The sequence below is a fragment of the Microtus oregoni genome, unplaced genomic scaffold (assembly GCF_018167655.1).
Source record: "Microtus oregoni isolate MIOR12 unplaced genomic scaffold, Mior012 000012F_ref0000307, whole genome shotgun sequence".
Lineage (NCBI taxonomy): Eukaryota > Metazoa > Chordata > Mammalia > Rodentia > Cricetidae > Microtus > Microtus oregoni.
This window is the reverse complement of record NW_024543071.1, coordinates 27880384-27899842: the sequence shown is the minus strand read 5'-3', so window position 1 is coordinate 27899842 and position 19459 is coordinate 27880384. Positions and strand designations below refer to the sequence as shown.

Below are 19459 nucleotides of genomic sequence, written 5' to 3'. Positions count from 1 at the left end.
AATTAATCTCAGAAAACTCACTGTTTATGAAAACATTAAGGAAATATCAATAGCAGAAAATAAGCATGACCACAAACATAAAAGAGGCTCTCACAGACAAGTCAACATCTTGGAAGAAAGCTGAGCAAACAGTGGGGAAAGCCAATCCTAGCATAGAAAACAGAACAAGGAATGAGCATCTCCTGCAGGGTCCTGTGGTAAACACCCAGGGAAAGCAGCTTAGAGGAGGAGGGGCTTATTTGGCTTAGGGTTCCTTGCTGCAGTGCCCTACTGTACTGGGCTAACTGTCTCCCTAAACAGGACCCCAAACCAGGAAATGGTGCTGCCCACATTCAGGGTGAGTTTTCTCGCCTCAATTAAGAAGATGCTCATGGGCCAACCTGATCTACTTAATTCCTCCCTGAGACTCTTCCCAAATCCTTCTAGGTGTTATTACATGGTAAAGCTATTCATGGCAGTGTCCGTTTGGATCTCAGCATAGATAGATAGATAGATAGATAGATAGATAGATAGATAGATAGATAATAAAAACAAACAAACAAACAAAAAACCAGAAAAGTACATCCGACCATGGTGTAGTATCAGTAAACTGTCTGACATGATAAAGAATAAAGTCAAGACACAGAATAAAAGGTTCTAGAAAGAATGCAGAATCAGCAGGTACCGGTTCTTACATTGAGCATGGATGCCAGGAGATGATGAACGGTGCTTCCCCATCCACAACTCGGTGATTTCCAGCCCGGAATTCTACACCAAGCCGGGCAATAAATTATACACGAGCGCCACATTCTCAGGTAGCAGCTCGGAAGTCTTACCTTTCATTTGCAAATTATTAGAAAGCCTGCAAAATTAGATAGTAAAAGAAGAAAAACCAGAATATAGAATGGAGGAAAGAGGAAAGCTAATGAATGCAGAGGGAGGATAGAAGCACTCCTCAGAAACGGGGGGCAAAGCACAACACAGCAAGCCCATAGCACAAGGATGCATGCCCAGGATATGGTTCAGGGGTGAGTCCTTCAAGATGAAACTGAAATGTATTAAAATATTGCCAGAAGCCTCGTGTGGAATGCTGCAGTTACTGATACACACCTTTAAAAAGAAAAGGTGACATAATTTTTTTAAAAAAAAATTAAGATAAATGTAGCTGAGCTACTAAACAAGGCATCCACAAATCTGAATCCTACTTACATAGTATAAGGTAAATACCAGGAAGAGAACAGCATAAAGGAACTGGACCTTTCAAAAAGTATAAAGAAGCCAGGCAGTGGTGGCACATGCTGGGGGAGGTGGGGAAGAGACAGGTGGATCTCTGTAAGTTTGTGAGTTCAAGGCCAGCCTGGTCTACAGAGCAAGTTCCAGTACAGCCAGAGCTGCACAAAAAAAAAAAAAAAAAAAAAAAAAAAAAAAAAAAAAAAAAAAAAAACGAAAAAATTATAAAGCCTAAACTGCTAAGTCAGTGTTATACCTATATCAGTCTTAACGACTTACAAAATAGTTTCAGTGTGTCGCGTCATTTAAACTTAGCACAGCTGTGCCAGAGGCAGTAACCTAAGCCCTTTCTGGGAAGGACATGGCCTCTGAGAAAACAAGCAAATTGAAACACCTTCCATCAACAAGTTTGCAGATGCTGGACTACAAAGAACATGGCATGCTCAGAGTGGATTCCAGACTCACAAACTGCTCCAGACAGGCCCTGGGGAACACAAGGACGTGAGCCTGACAGGACTGCACCTCGGGTCTTCTCACTCACGCTCACCAGGTCACTCTGTGCTCGGTCCATGATATATCTTGGTGTAGGAGGTCCTTTTGTCTTTGTGTTGCTTTCCTTGGTTAATAAAGAAACTGTGTTGGCCTAGTTGGTAGGGCAGAACTTAGGTAGGCGGGGAAGACAGAACTGAATGCTGGGAGGAAGAAAGGCGAAGTGAGGAGAGAATCGCCATGGACCCATTGCCGGAGATAAACGTGCTGAGACTTTGCTGGTAGGCCACAACCTGGTGGTGATATACAGATTAATAAAAATGGGTTAAACTAATATGTAAGAGCCAATAAGAAGTTAGAGCTAATGGGCCAAGCAGTGGTTTAATTAATACAGTTTCTGTGTGGTTATTCCAGATGTAAGCTAGCAAGGCAGCTGGGATGAACAAGCGGACCCTCTCCTTGCAACAATATCTGAAATAGTGAAATCCATGAAAAAAGAAAAACAACACCAGAGTTTAGAGAGCAGGAAAAAACCAAGAGTGTGTGATGGGATTTAGTGTTTCACATAATCAAAGAAAAAGGGTATCAGTGTGAGGGTGAGAAGCAGGAACCAGGGAGGGGCTCTTGGGAGAGTAGATTGGAGGGAAGGAGAGAAAGGAAACGATGTAATTCTGTTTCAATTTAAAACATTTTTTAGAGGCTGGAGAGATGGCTCGGGGGTTAAGAGCACTAGTTGCTCTTCCAGAGGACATGGGTTCAATTCCCAGCAACCCCATGGCAGCTCACAACCATCTGTAACTCCAGTCCCAAGATGTTCAAGACACATGGTATACAGACACATATGTAGGCAGAACACCAATAAAATTAAAATAAAAGTAAACTTTTTAAAAATTTCTAAAGGTTTTAAAAGAGAAAACACTAAACAGGTAGTCAGCAAAAGAACTCACAGTGGTATGCATCCCATAGTGAATAATAATGTTGTCACATAATAATGAAGGTGAGCCGTTTTTTTTTTTTTTGGCTATGAGATGGGCCCAGGTCAAAGGCAATGAAGGAATTATTAATATTCAGTCCTAGACTACTTAGCAGGAAGATTGGGAGGAGTAGAGAACAGTCAGGTGGAGTTAAATCTAAGAAACTATTTATTATGTTCCCACAGGCACTGGTAAACTCGGGCTCACTCTACACAATCAGAAGTTAATCCACTGACTTTCTGAGTGTGTGAGATTTGGAATGTAATTATCATCATAAAACAAGGTGTTGGAATCAATACTCAAACACCACCACATCCTCCTGTTAAAGAGACGACAATAACAAAGAGTGTTTGAACACTAGGTGTTAGTGTAAGAGTTGTCTGAAATTCCTAACAGTGTCTCATTGTCACGCTCTTATCAAAAGAAAGGTTCAAAATAAATAAATAAAACACAAAGGCAACAGCACAGCTCAGAGGGGTTTGTTCATTCAAGGCCTATCTGAGCTCCTCCCACACGCCAGGCAGCTGCACTCAGCAGAAAATGTACTGGAGGGCGGTTGTCATGCAGGGAAGCGATGGGTCTGGCCAGGAAATAAGCTTTGTAAATATTGATTAACACCATTTTTCCCTTAAAAGCACGGCATGGAGAGCCAAAACTGTGTTTTCTACTAAGTTTTCCCTTGCTTTGATAGCTGCACATGTGAGAACTACATCCTTCAATTTCCAGTCTCCAGTCTACAGTAAATATAAAGAGACCATAGTAGTTCTCCCCACAACACCACATGACCCTCCCTAAATTGGTCAAACCAATATCTGAGACCCAAGAGCAATCCTCCTACATTACAAAGGAAAAAGCATTCTCAGCAATTGTGGAAAAACATTTTAATAGGGAAATACTGACTCCTTCTAGACAGAACTGGTCAAAAGTCTCAGAAACAAAAAGATGGTCACAGTCAGGGACCACATCTCACACTCTGCTGACACAATCAAGTCACCTCCCACCCCAAAAATGTGTTTGTCATCTACTACTCTGACTACAGGGTTTGATTGATTAAACAACCAGAAGACATTCTTGAGTGCATGCTACCTCTGGATGTGCCCGAACATCCCCACTCAAGTATGTTCCTACCAGGGAGGAACAACAGCAGAACATGGCAGAAAGATCAACTCCGTACAGTCAGGAGCAGCACCGGCCTTTGGACACGGAGGTACTTCTACAGAGCGGTCTACTTTGTATGGATTCTTCGTCCCTGCTGCCTCGGTTATTAACTCAAATGCCCCACAGCCAACACAAAGGCAAGAGTGCCATAGAAAAGGTCAGGACTTGACAATACTGACCCTTAACAGTCAATATGCCACCTGCCAGGACCTCAGCCCAATAACAAGGGGTAATAAACCTGGCAATCACAAGATACTATTAGAAATACCACATAAATACCCATTCAGTTGAACTTTTCTAGGACCTTGAGGGGTAAAAACCTTTATCTCCATTGAACAGGGGCGGAAGGAGGTTGAGTACTATGTCAAGTTTATGCATCCAGACCTACACATCTATGCTCCTCATCACCTGTTCATTCTGCCACCCTACTGTATCTCTCAGTTCAAACAAGAGAACAAATTTCAAAATGCTTTGCAAACCATATAGAGACATGCTGATTACAACTACCACAATTAGTGAGCCTTCCAATACCAAATGACCTTCCTGGTAACTACCTTCAAGTACCACTAAAGACAACCGCTACCTACTGCTCATCCACTGCATTTCCACTTCAGTTAAAGGAATGCCAACCTCAGGATCCAGAACTGAAGCACATACTATGACAATCCAATCAAAGTAGACCAGTGACCCCAACCACAGGGATCTCCTCGCGCTTGGCACACATCGAATCACAGCCGGGACAATCATTTCATGACCTGAACTTGAAGTTGCTACAGGTCTGCACTCAAACACACAGTCTATGCAGATGCTGAGAGCATCCCTTAGATTCCCAGCCAGGCTCCTCCTTTAGGGAGACCCATCCCTGACCTCAATAACATTCACACTAAGTTGGTAGTTTGAACGGGTTCTCCATCACTTTCAACCAAGAGAATCATCTTGGTACTTTCTACAGCACACTTTATTCTATTGTGCCACGCTGACGTGGACTTCAGAACACTCTTTTTTGAAAATAAAATTTGAGAGACTGACAAAGGAAATTTTAACGAGATGGGCTTGACAAGACAACCCCCCTAAGGGTAGCATTCCTGGCAAGATAGCTCCATATAATATAGAAGAACAAGTTGATTTTCCTAGTGCCACAAAGCAAGCGATTTTCCTATTGCCAATTTTTTTTAAGGAAATAATATACTAAGTTGTGCCAATGATGCAGGCCTATAAATCCGAGCTACTTAGGACATTGAGACAAGAAGATTGAAAGTTCAAAGCCAGTTGAGGAAATAGTTGAGAGGGGGGTGTTTTAGCTCCAGGGCTATCAGTTCGCAATTCTGCAGGGTCGGAAGCATGCCACCAGCATCTGCTCAGCTATGGCAGGTCCTTGTGCAAAGCAATGACAACACCGATGAGCACACATGCAGAGCGGCGAGCACCAAATACAGGAGCGGAGCGAGAACGGGACACTCAGTCTCAATAAGCTAAGCAGGATCTCAGGAACCACGTTAATTCCCTCTGAGGGCAGCACCCAGCTGGCCTCCTCTCCAGCACGGCAGTTCTCAACCTTCCTAATGCTGCCACCTTTAATACAGTCATGATGGATTAAATCATGTTGCGATGACCCCCAACCATAAAATTATTTCACTGCTACTTCTTAACTGTATTTTTTACTATTATGAATCATAATGAAAATATGGAATATGCAGGACATTTGATATGTGACCCCTGTGAAAGGGTCATTTGACCCCAACGGGTCGTGACTCACCTGCAGCATCATTTCACGCATCTCTAGCGTGTGAACTTCTGGGAAACAATCTATAGCTCTTAAAGCAAATCGGCTGCACCCAAGCTTGGCAACAGAAAAAATCAATATGGAGGTCACTCTCGCTCACTCTGTATTCGCTCACAGTCCCTCTCTGCGGTTCCTTCAGAAATCCTGAGACTTCAGAGAAAAGCATTGTTGCCCGTCTATGCCCCTGCCCCCAAGTAGGGTAAAAAAAAGCATTTCACCTGTGGTCTGGGGGCTCCAAAGGTGATGGAGAGCATCACCGAGAGATTTAAGCTTTTCTGCACTTGAGAATCATTGCACGCCACTAAAAAATTACAGCTACAACATCCAAGGAAACACCCAGTCTCACTTCCTAAAAGACCGCTTGGGCTAAAAGACAGAGGTGCAGCCCGTGAAGCCTATGATGGCTAACTCACGTGATCATAGCTGGTCTGAGGACAGCCATGGGGTGGTGAGTGGGCAATTAATGCCCAAGTGTCCGCCCATAAGATGCGCGCGCACACACACACACACACACACACACACCACTAACTAACCAAGTGGCACAAGTCTTTAATCCCAGCACTTGGGAGGCAGAGGCAGGTGAATCTTTATGAGTTCAAGGCTACAGAGTGAGTTCCAGGACAGCCAGAACTGTTACATAGAGAATCCCTGTCTTGAAAAACTAAATAAACACTAGATCAAAGTGATATTTAAAACACATTTCTCAGAGAAATAGAAAAGGCATTACTCTGTGTTCCTGGCAGTGCTGTCTCCAGACTCCTATTAAACATAACCGTTTATGAATGACCCTGAGCGAGGGAACAGATAAGCACACAATCATAGCCTGATTCGCCACACCACATTCCACACTGTATTATCTAGGTTGGCTGTTCTTTCTGTTGAGCTTTGTTATGATTACAGCCGCATAAGACAGAGCTTTGCAGGACTTGTTGTGATAAACATTCCAAAGTTCCCCTCCCCCTCTCCAGACCAAGCAGCCATCACACAGCCTGGAGTTACACATCCATAAACAGCTAGGCTCTTAGAGCTCTAAGAACTGGAGTTCTTACACAGTTCTCTTAACTGTGTAGAGTACCTACATATCAAATTTATAAAACTAATTGAGATGGCTGATACATTAATTTTAAATTGAGGAACTGACAGTTTCATTTTCATACTGTATTTTGGTATACCTCATACTAAACACAAACAAAGAATGAAATTTTGAAATCACACATCTATTAAAAATGTTCTAAGTACACAAACTTTATCTGATTACCATCATTTGTACATAAAATATAATGGCACTTTAAATCCTGTTGGATGAATGAATGAATGAACAAACTTGACGAGCTCAGGTTTTTATATAACCACCTAGATTATCTTACTATGTCTTTGCTTCAATGACATAAAGCAGGAGCTGGCAAACATTTTGAAAAGGGCAGATCATAAATATTTTCATTTTTGTGAGCCATATAAATCATTTGTTGCAACTACATCCCCTGGGTTTTTATGCAACTTTCAACTCTATTGTTATATAACACAATGTTTGAGCAAATCAGCATGATTGTATTTGAATAGAACTTTACTTAGAAAAACAGAATTTGGCAATAAAAAAAAAACTCATTTTGCCATGGAGAATACTTTCTTCTAGCTCTTAAACAGCTTGCTAAACCAAGCCAGTTGTTCTAGACACTCAAATCTCTGCAGTTATTGCCTGTTAACTGCAGTCCTGTTGCCAACTTGGTCTCTGGATGCTTGTGAATGACTTTCTTGAGTACAACTAATCCATGTCCACCACTGTGGCTCCATAACCACAACAGCCTCCTCAAGAGCAAGGCTACGCAAACAACTCTTCCCCTTCCTGGGGACTGCAGAGTTACGGAGGCAGAGGAGGCTCTAAACAACAGGGGCAGCAGAGCAGAGCAGAGAGTCCCAAGAGCAGCCAGTGTCACGGCAGGACTGAAGAAACCACACAGTGTGCCCCATGTGCCTGCATCCCCCATCATGGCAGGACTTCTCCTCCACAAACAGCAGGAGCTGGGCAAAGGCTGGCCATCCTATTGCTATTCCACTGTAGCCATGGTAAAGATAAACCTCACTCGATCCCCATTTTGGTGAAGAATGGCCTGGATACGTGAACCCCTCAGAATGAACCATATCGGCTAGAATAAATAAATTATGGCACTTTCACACAGTGGAATGCTCAATAGCGATGAACAGGGACACTGTACAACTGTGCGCAATGACAGCAGTAGTAGATGCTTGTTTGACAAAATCACACAAAAATATAATCTGGGTTATACTTCACACGCACATGCACACACACATACACACACACAATTTATGCTGCTACAAGTCAGGGGAGCAGCATAGTGTCTACTAGAGGTGATGAGATGGCATTGATGGTGTTCCTTAATCTAGGTGCTAATCACACAAATATATTTAGTTTGTGAAATTATCTTAAGCTATATATTTCTAATGTGTGTAATTAGAAGAAACCTGGAATTCAGAGCAGCCAGGAGCTACCCTGCAAGAAATAATGGTTCACGTCATCAGCTCTGATTTTAATGACTTGTAACCATAATCAATATAAAAATGATAAAGTTCAGCAAGTCTTTTAGATATTATGTACAATTTCTACTCCGACAGTCAAACCCCAGAGCTTAGGATCATTTTTAGTCTCTCCAGTGTTGATTTCAACAGATTAACCCCAATTTCACATCAACACTCATGATCTTTCCACAGCTTCCTACAGTTTTGTTTTTGGGTTTTTTCTTTTAAACTAACCAATCTTCCATCACATTAGATCAAAGAGGTTGGCTTACTTTATGAAACGTTCATGGGGAAGAGGGTGGTCACATCTCGTCCACTCACCCAGCCAACCAGAGGCAGCCACGGTGGACAAGCAGCTTACAGGAGGAGTAAGCACAGACATCTCTCCCACGTGGGGCCAACACCGCACCTCTCTATTCACATGGCTCTTACCAACCTAATTCAGACTGCTTAGCTGCTCGTTCATTAGATAAAAATTGGTGTTAAATTAATTAGATAAAAATGTTAGCAAAATGCTAACAATATCAGTTAAAGGTCTCTTATTTCTGTAAACTATGAAGGGAAACAATCTCAGTTATACACCTAAGTGATCTGGTGTCGCATAACGTATGAGTGTTCTAAAATGCCACTCACGGGAGAACGTCAGTATTTTTAGAAGCTCCTAAAAATTTAGGAGAAAATGCCATGATGCTTGCAACTTATTTCCATGTGCTTCCGCAAAACAAAAACAAAATAACAGAAATATTTTTTAGAGGAACAAACCCACCCAAACAGGAAAAACATTCTAGCAGAACGCTAATGACATTCCAATCCCACTACGGCACACAGGGGTTCACTGTGTGTTCTCTCCACTCTTCGGCAGCCTTGAGAATTTTTCATAGGAAAATACTGCAGAGTCTTTACTCACCTTCCAAGTGGGTGGCTATCTTCTAAGTAAAATCAAATGGCTAAGTCTGCCCACGGGCGCCGCTCATGCTGTCTTCACCCTGCGAGCAACAGGAAGCAACGTATTAGCAGCAAGGAAGGAACAGTATTAAGTTAATGCTATTCCCATCAGTAGATGTACTTATATAGCAAGCTTCGAGATTAAAACTTTGCTATAACTTGAAAAAACAGGAAGAAATATGAAAAGAAAGCAATGATCCCCTATTGCCCGTGGGATATTCCATCAGCCTCACTCACTCTAGGAATCCTTGTCTCAAAGCAATCTCGTAATGAACTTCTTTTTCATACTCTCTCTAGCTTCATCTTAAGGTGCGCTTGACAAAAACTGCCTATAGTTAGGATAGACAAAGTGATGTTCTACCATATGTATACACTGAGAAATTATTACTACAATCACCTAATTAACATGTCTGTTACTTCATGTACTTAATTACCTTCTTTGATTGTTTTGGCCCATGTCTGGGTATGTAGCCCAGGCTGGCTTTAACTCTGGACCTTCCTAGCCTGTATCCAGAGTGCTGGGGTTATAGGTACGGGCCACCCGCTCTCAGCTATTAGTTACTTTATTATTTGTGGTGAGAAGTCCAGAGAATTCTCTGCTCTCAGCAACTTTCCAACTCAGAATACATTCTTCTTAATAACAGCCGTCATGTCAGCCTTCCGGTCTTCCAAATATCAGTGCCACAGGGAGTTTCTCTTCATCTGAAACCATTTCAAGATGGCTGCACAGTCCAAACATCCTGAACTCAGCCCCAACTCAGAAAAGACTGGAAGTACAAGGGCCTGTGTGCCTCCTTCTGACCTGGAACTTCTGAGACCATGAGCATCAGGTCTTCTCTCACAACAAGACGGCAGGACTTACTCAACTCATCTGAAGCGGAGAGAGCCAAACCCAACCAACACCCCACTTCGTGCTTCCCAGCAAGGCAACACTCACATTGCTACCACAGACCTTCTGCTCTGGAGGTACCTAAGCCACCTCAGTTTTCCCATAGCTCTCAGTGGGTTTATTGCTGGCTAGAGAAGGCAGCGAAGAGTCAAAGATGACGTCTAACAAAGATATTTGACTAGAAAATAACAGAAATGAAATTCCAATGCAAGCCTTCCGGCCCCAGAATCAGAGTTTGTCTCACTACACGCGGTTTACTCTGCCCCAGGCGAAGATGATGCTCTTCTGAAAAGCATCCAAAGCCAAAGGGCAAACAGCACTACCTGAGGGAGCGGGTATGCGCTAATGCATGTTTCCTAAGAGGAGACATCCACAGTCATGCTTAATAGTACCATTAGTCCTGTAATCAGCACAATTACTATAATTACTACTAATAATTATACTTCCCTTGCAGACACAATAACCCTCCATGTATTTCTGGTATTTTATACATATAATTCATTTTCTTCCCTTTTCTAGAAAGATGCAGTTGGCCAACTAACTGAAGTAAATAACAAAAATCCCATTGGAACGCTGGTAATTTTTATCTTTGAGGTAATCCAAGGACACCCTTGCTGGTGAGGACTCTCCTTTCCATAAAATAAAAGCTATGATGCAATACTGTGGCACAGACACCGCCCCATAAATGAAGACCAGACGCAGAGGGGAGAACGGAAACTCTCCGTGTGCTGGCGGGAAGGGCCTCTCCACTGAGCACGTCTGTGCACACAGAGCTTGGGGGTGCGATAGTTAACTGGGGAGCAGAGGCCTGAGGAGAGCTAACGGACAGACATGGTGAAGCCCTGTCCACTCCACGGGCGAGCTTAAGAAGTGAGAGATGCCCACCCAGCTGCAGCCTCACCTGGAGCTCACATTGCCTTCCAGAGATGCTGGATTCACAAGGAGACTAGTGGCCCCACCCCACAAACTGGGGCACTTGGACCCCCAGGAATATTCACCGAGCAGTCATTGCTGCAGCCACACAGAACTAAGGGGAAATGCATAGCGTGTTTTGCAGAAACACTGATATGAACTCAAAGATGTGGGTGGGAGAAGGCTAAGCAAATAGACTAATCATCTACAAGTTGCTCATATTAAAACAAGAGGTAGAATGCAACAGGTACATGGATTCTTAAGAAAAAAAAAATCCTGTTTGACTTCCCTAGGCCATTTCCAGCTTTGCTCTCATTTGTGTGGGATGGGAAGAGAATCATGGACTTACGCTCCATTCTTATTAAAGATAGCCACAGAGAGGGCACAGGTATGCCATGGAATATAACTCCACAATGGCCCTCGTTCTGAAGACATCTCTTCAAAATCAGGGGTCCCAGCTATAGAGGCAGACAGAAGGAACTCTGGGTACCTATAAGCCCATCTCTCCATCACATGTAGACAGGTATCCCTGGAGTCCAACCTTCCTCATCATCCTTCCCACCCACTGACCCCCTACAGTTACAAGCTCATCTGGCGGGCTCCTATCACGCACGCACTGGGTTTTATATTGGTGACATTTTTCTGTACCTATTGGTAAGACATTATTTGCAGCAATTTTCATTTAAAGTGACAATTGTATGGCTACTATATAAAAATAAACATCAATTTAGTTTGTCTCTAAAAAGTTGTTATTCCAAAATAAGTTTGAAAAAGAGTTGAGTGTGGAAGGCAGCCTCCAAAATGGAGGTCGGTGGTCTCTATCTCCCAGCATTTCTGCATTCTCACCTCCCAGCATTCCTGCATCTCCACCTCCCAGCATTCCTGCATCTTCACTTCCCAGCATTCCTATATCCCCACTTCCCAGCATTCCTGCATCCCCACTTCCCAGCATTCCTGCATCCCCACCTCCCAGCATTCCTGCATCTCTACCTCCCAGCATTCCTGCATCCCCACCTCCCAGCATTCCTGCATCCCCACCTCCCAGCATTCCTGCATCTCCACCTCCCAGCATTCCTGTAGTGGTGCAGTCTATCCTGCCCACAGTGAACCAGGATGCTGTGGGTGAACACTACACCACAGGGGAAAGCCCAACAGGTGCTTCAAAGGGTACACAAAGACTCTGCAGCTCATGTCTTTTTCTGTCTTTGGAGGGAGGGAAGCTGGCTGCCATTCCATGAAGACACTCAAGAAGCTGTACTAGAGCTGGAGATACAGTTCCATAGGTAGAGCACTTGGCATGCAAGCAGGAAGACCTGAGTTCGAATCCCCAGAACCTGTGCATTACCATCTTATCATAGGATCAAGGGGACTACAGACATACCTGCTGCATCTGTATGCTTTCATACACACACACACACACACACACACACACACACACACACACACCAACAAAAAGAAGTTCTTCAGGGAGTAACACGGTAAAAATCTATTCCCAAAACCCAGTGAGAAACTAAGGCCTCCAACAACCATGACTATGAGCCATAGACACAGATCCTCGGCACTAGGTGGTCCTCACTGCAACTCCATGAAACCCCAAGTCAAAACTACCCAGCTAACCTGCTCCCAGGTTTCTGACCCCCACACAGAAAATATGAGCTCATGCTGAGGTCTAGTGTAAAGGTTCTGAGATAGCTGTCAGGCAATGACTACGGTCACAGAAAGCACCTGGCTTGGGTTTTGCTGTGGAGGCTGTGGATGCGCTTGCTGACTCTTTCTCTGCTCCTCTTTACCACCTCCCCAGCCGTGGAGATGCACCCCTAGCCTGAGTTCCGAGCTAATCAGTCATTGTTTCTCTTTACGGCTTCACCATCTATGTAGTCTCAATATGCCATTGTGTTGCGCCTAATTGAAGCCAAATGTAAAGGAATCCATACTGTGCTACCTTCTTCTGAGACTTCCTCTTTCCCTAAGATTTGATTCTGAGATTTGTCCTTGTTGATTCATGCAGCTGTGGTCCATTCCTTTTCTTTTTTCCTCATTCCACATTTTTCATTGTGTGAACAGACTCACAATTCCTAGCTCTAGTCTACTGCTGAGAATCTTGGGAGTTTTCAATTTTCAACTGTCCTGAATAATGATGCCATTATATCCTGGCACTTGTGCCCTGGTATGCAAGGCAAGTTTCTTGCAGGATCTACCTAGGGAAAAATGGCGAGGCTTGGGGACCGAGCAAGCTCAGTCCTCTAAGTAATGCCAAATTGTTCCTCAAAGTGTGTGTGTTTGGCAGCCTCTAGCCGCTTTTCCGGTCTCTCTGTGAGGGGCATGCTTGTTTTACTAATTATAGGGAAAGCGGTCAACCAACAAACGGAAAAGCTGTTCCTCTTTTCAGTGTCACTCCTGCAAATAAACACCACTCCAAAGCGGTGACCCAGGCAGGCGGAGCACAGTGTTCACAGGACTTCAGAATAAGGATGGAAACCAAGCCAGAACCACACACTGCCTGTGGAGTGAGGCCGCATCTAGACCCAGGGCAGGTAAATACAGAGGTTGTTTTCTTCTTGATGAACTCACAGTGTGGTCCTACTTTATTGTCGTCATAGTAAAATGGGAACAACAAAAAAAAAAAAGAACTTGCTCACAACAGCCAAATTCAAAACTAAGCCGGAGGAGTCAGTCACCATTATGAAACGACTCTCCTTGAGGAAGACAGGCTTTGCTTTTTATATTTTCACCTGAAAGATGAAACTACTACATACTGCCACTAATTTCTCTTTTTAGTACTTCTATTTAAAAAATTAAGTATTTTCTATAACAAAAATTGCAGAGTTAGCTAATCCAGTTTCTGAGGTGGAAGGGGTAACTTTATGATAATCTACATGTCTAGTAAAAAATGAGACCACAAATAACTCTTCTGTCATTAAACACAAGTAATAATAAATTATTTCGATTTGGCCAGGAAAGCATTTTTATACAAGTCAGAATTTTTAAAAATGAGATCATTTGAAGTCAATCTCTCAGAAATTTGTATTTGTCTCTTTAAAATCATTTATCTTGGTGCTAGAGAGAGCTTGACAATTAGGAGCACCGGCCGCTCTTCCCGATGACCCAGGTTCAATTCACAGCACCCACATGGAGATTGACAACTGTAACTCCATTTCCAGGAGCTGGAACGCCCTCCTCTGAACTCCCCAGGCACCAGACACACAAGTGGTACACAAACATAAATGAAGGCAAAACATTTGCAAAATAGCAGTGTTTAATTATGCATCTGTATGAGATGGGAGCCACTGTACCCATTTATAGATGGAGATCACTGAGGCAGAGAAAGCCATGAAGTTATACACAATGCAACTGATAAGCTGCGGGACCAGGATTTGAACCCAAGAAGTTTATTTCAACAGTCTGAATTTGCTTGTTTACTTGTGTGAAGATAGAATCATAAACCATATCCCAGGCTTGCCTCAAACTCAGGATCCTTCCACATCTGCCTCCAGTAATGCTGGTTATGCCTCTACTCCTGGCCTAGAATCCGCACTCCGACCCATTTCCCTAGGCCTCTCCTCAGACACTCAAGCCTGAGATGGAAGAGCCTGAGAGGTGTCGACAGGCACACCTGCTGAACACTAAGCTCCTATATATGCCAAGCGCGTCTCCAATGTTGGCCTCCATTCTCTGTGGTCTTCCCACACAGCTAGGAGGAATACTGCCATTTTGTTCTTGAAGATATTTAAGCTCTGAGATACTGAGAAAGTTGGGGAGAATAGCATAGGCTATTAAAAAAAAAAAGGCAAATGACCCTTTCACAAGGGGCCTTAAGACCATCAGAAAACACATTAGGATTCATAACAATAGCAAAATTACAGTTAGGAAGGAGCAACAAAATAATTTTATGGTTGAACTGTGGTAAAGGGTCGCAGCATTAGGAAGGTGACAGCCACTGCTGTAGGTGATGGAATGTCACCTGAGCTCAGGGCTCCATAAGCAGGTATTGACCTTAGACCCCGAGACCAGTTCCCAAAGAGGAAAAATGCACAGACTCCTGTGAAGAAACCTGGTGTCCTGGCAGACTGAAGAGCCCAACCCAACACCACCTCCTTATGGGTTTACCCAGGACAGGCAAATGTCCTCTAGGACATAAAGCTTCTGTCCACAAAATGGGAATATTTTCTTTCAAAGGATTACAGTGAGGATGAATGAGATATACACAGGAAATGCACCTGGCACACAGTAGGCATCGTACACAGCCGCTTGGGAGTGAAAAGTGAAGAGCCGCTCGGCAGGGAAGACAGCCATGAGCCAATGCGCGCACACACACTGTTCTATCCACAAAGCCTCGGTCTTCACAGTTAAGGACCTGAGAAAATTTTAATAGCCACACATGGATCCCAGTGGGTTTTTACTAATATTAAGATTTCCTAGTTCTGGGGCTAGGGGATGGGTGGGAGATGCTTCGGCAATCAAGAGCATTTACTGGTCTTAATTTATCAAAGAACAGGAGATGGTTCCCAGGCCCTACAAGGGAACGGCCTGGCACTCCAGGTCCAGATCTGACGCACACAGCTGGCCTTCATGGGCACCTGCACACACATGCACAGACACACAGACACAGACAGACACACACAGGTAAAGTATCTTTTTAAAATGGCTTCTTCATCCTGTACTACCCTAAACAGAGTAATGTTGCCAATGAGATCGACCTTTTAGAACTTAGTAGGCATTACACTTTTGATATAAACATTGCTCATTTTAAGTCTTCTAGATCAGAAAAATTGCAATCACTCATTTAAAAATAGCAGGTTTTTTTTTTCAACATATTTCTAGTTTCCTGAAAATCATCTCAAATTATCTGGCCAATGAAGAACCAATGGAGGAGGAGGAGAAAAGAAAAAAGAAAAGACAGTAAATGGCCAAATGACCTCTGCCTACACCAAGCTGGGCCTCCTCAACAGCACCCCTGTGCTGCACATAAGAGATATTTCACGTATGACATGTGAACTTGGGAACAGAGTGTCCACGTTAGTGCCTAACATCTCCATGGTAACTGATCCTGTTTGCATGTTTACAAAGAATGACAGAGCAGCAGCAGCTGCAGGACTGCAGTTCTACGTTGCAAGCTGGAGCGATCCAGTCACTCCTGACCCACTGATGCTGGCCTGAGGAAGCCTGAGACACCAGCTGTTCCGGATGTGATACAGAGGGGAGCAAACACCTAACAACGGGCCTTTTTCCGAAGCAGATAACGAGAAGGAACAGCAACCACCTCAGACAGTGGGAGCTGTGTGAAGACGGCAGAGGTGGCCGATGCTTGCATTTTCTCAGGATGTCCTACGGACAAACGATTCTGCTCCACAGATGTCTGCATTCTTCCTAAACAAATGTGTTTGTATTTGTCTCTTCTGGGAGACATGTAATACAGGTCCCGACTTCACAGATAACAAGTTGACTTTCAAATGACTGGCCCAAAGTCACCAACCAGTATATGGGTGATGTTACTGGCTCAGAGCATATTGTAAGTGCTCAGACATCTCCTAACCATGGGCTCCTATGGCCACAATAAAAAGTCCAGGATTTTACTCGATGGCACTAATGTCTTTAACAAAAATATTATCTTCTCTGGCTTTAGCCAGGATCGCACTCCTTTCCTTCCCGAGCTGTACATTCGTCCTGTTTCTAGTCTGTTCTCCACTCTCTCGCACCCTGTAAACCTCAGTGAACGCGGAGTGCAATGACCACACCGCAGCCTGACCATCATGCTGCCTTGAGACTTCCTCTGCCAAACACACAGCCCATTATTTTTGTCTTCAGTGTCACTCACATTTTCAGGACACAGCCAGAGTGCTTGTCAAATGAAACACAATGGCCGCTAGCAGTCAATTCCTGGTAGGAGCCCTTGCTCCCTCTTGGAAGTCCTGAGGACAGTGGCCCAGTAAGCTCTGCTTACAGAACTATGGGCTTGCCTAACCCACAGACACAAGCTTCCGATTCCTCCTTCACAACATCCCAAAGACCCGACCACATGATCACGCTTATCACAGCCTGTACTTTGCTCTCACGGCTTCCACTAAACCAGCAGTGATGACACACCTTTAATCCCAGCACAGAGGAGGCAGAGGCAGGTGGATCTCTGTCCTGGTCTAAAAAAGCTAGTTTCAGGACAGGCTCCAAAAACTACAGAGAAACCCAGTCTTGAAAAGCCAAATAAATAAATAAAGATGGGCACCTGCTGTATCTTTAGTGATGTCCTTTATTATAAACCAGCAAACATAAGTGGTTCCCTGAGTCAGTGAGCCATCCTAAGCAAATGAGTGACCCCTGAGGGGGTGAGGCTATAGCAATCCCCAATTTTCTGGTTTAGAGCTAGTTGGTTAGAAACACAGGTAAAACATTTCAGGTAAACTCTGAAATGGGGGCCGGTCTTGTGGGACTGAGCCCTTAAACGGTGGAAGCTGTACCACCTTCAGTAGCTAGTGTAATGCTGACGAACAGCTTGGCACACGTATGGGGTCAGTTACTGAGTGACATGTAAGTGTAAGGGGGAAAATCTGTTTACAGAATATCTGGGTTAAAATCTAGATTAGATCTCTCCTGCCTGTGTGACTTACGGTACTCTTTGCAACCTCCTCTAGACATACAGGCGTGGCTGGGTAAAGCATTTAGCACTGGTAATCAACTCAACCGTCAGTCCCTCTGTGGTGGTTTGAACGAGAATATCTCAAGCAGTTCACACTCTCTACTTCCTGCTTGAGACTCAAGATGTGAGCTCTCAGCTGCTGCCCCAGCTGTCAGGTCTGCCTGCTGCCACACTTCCCACTCGTGATGGTGATGGACTCTTAACCTTCTGGAACTGGAAGCTTGGATAAACCCTTCCTTCTCTATCTTGCCTTGGCTATGGTGTTTCAGCACAACAGGGTAGTAACTAAGACGCCCCCTAGTGCCTTGCTCGTTCTGGAGACCAGCTCCCGTTCTCACAAACCAGGAGATCCAGCATCAGACGCTCGTTCCACTGCAGAGTCTAGGGTTTTAAAAACTACGTGTCAGAAACTATGAGCAGAGACCAAATACACACTTGTTATTGACAGCCAATCAGCCAGCTAGCCTATGAAGCTGCAGATAATGGAGGCAAGCGTTCTGCCTTCTACAGATGTCCTTTTTTCCTTCTTTTTCCTCAAGGCAGGGTCAGGCAGGTCTGAAACTCACTGAGTATGAGCTTGAATTACTGAGCTTCCTGCCTTCACCCTCAGGTGCTGGAATTACAGGTGTGACCACCACAGGCAGCCTATAATAACTACCTTTGAACCTATTTTTCCTGTCTTGTGTCATGGCACTGAAGTTCATGCCTTGAGGGTGGTTATTATCAGAGGGCATTAGTGCCTAGCATGTTCAGCAGCTGTCTGCGCTGGAATTACATCTGGAAGGGGAGGGGGAAGCTGCTGGGTCTGTTTTACAGTGTTTACTGCGAGCCTGACACTCACTGGGCACTGTCCTTAAACATCAGAGAGAAAGCCGTGACCAGACGGCAGTTTCTCCACATCGCGTACTTTTCTATGGTTGGGGTGAAACAGCATGACCAAAGCAGCTTATAAAAGCGTGTTTAACTAGACTTTTGCTTCAGTGGGCTAAATTTAGTTCATGATGTAGAGTGAAGGCATGGTGGCAGGAAGAGCTGAGAGCTGACATCTCAAGCTCAAGCCAAAGGCAGAGAGAGCTCACTCCAAATGGTAGGAGTCTTTTGAAATCTCAAAACCCACCTCCAAAGACACACCTCCTCCAATAAGCCACACCTCCTAATCCTCCAAACTGTTCCATCTAGGGACAAAACAGTCAAACATGTCAGCCTATGGGGGTTCTTTTCATTCAAACCACCTCAGTCTCTCAACTTACATTCTTGGGAAACTGTATTATATAAACTATATCCACACACTATAAATACTTTATATGTAAGCACATAAACACATCAAAATGTTCATATTTGATAAAACTGGGGTTGGATTTTGTTAAAAGCATTTTTGCCCTATTTTTTCTCAACATTTAAAATACTTTAAAAATAAAAAATAGTTTTTAGTGAGAAAACATTAAAGGCAAAGTCTCTATTGGCTGGGGAAAGTAGCTTGCCGAGTTAATTCATTTCCAAGAATTGTGGATGAGAAATTTTTACTGTAATCTATTTTTTTTTAACATTCAGCTTTTTACAGCTGAAAAAGCAGTCAGAAAGGGGGGAAAAATAGAAATGACCAAGTCCAGCCAACAGAATTCAACCAGGTAACAACAAGAGGTTCTCAAGGGCCGGAGAGATGAGGGTTAATTAAGATCATGTACTGCTCTTGCAGAGGACCTGACCTCACTTCCCAGCACCCAATCAGCCTGTTCCCAACTGTCTGGAACTGGAGCTCCAGGGTGTCCTCTGGTCTCAAGTGTGCCTGCGCGCACACGTACATAACCACACACAAACACACACATACGTATACATAATTAACAATAAGGGTTTTGTAAAAGGAGAAGAGACCCTTCGTCGAGCTAAAAGGTCCTCATCTCTATCTCCACATCTTCTGGTACAATAATAGAAGT

The 19459-nt window shown here is 43.9% G+C and overlaps 1 protein-coding gene across 6 annotated transcripts in view; it reads right to left on the bottom strand.

Annotated features, from left to right (window-relative positions):
- Sgms1 (sphingomyelin synthase 1) overlaps positions 1–19459 on the bottom strand; it is a 261385-nt gene that overhangs the window by 221840 nt on the left and 20086 nt on the right. For all 6 annotated transcript variants that reach the window (XM_041661109.1, XM_041661108.1, XM_041661114.1 and 3 more), the window contains exon 2: positions 9056–9134. The gene's annotated coding sequence lies outside the window, so the exon portion shown is untranslated. The remainder of the gene's footprint in view (positions 1–9055; positions 9135–19459) is intronic.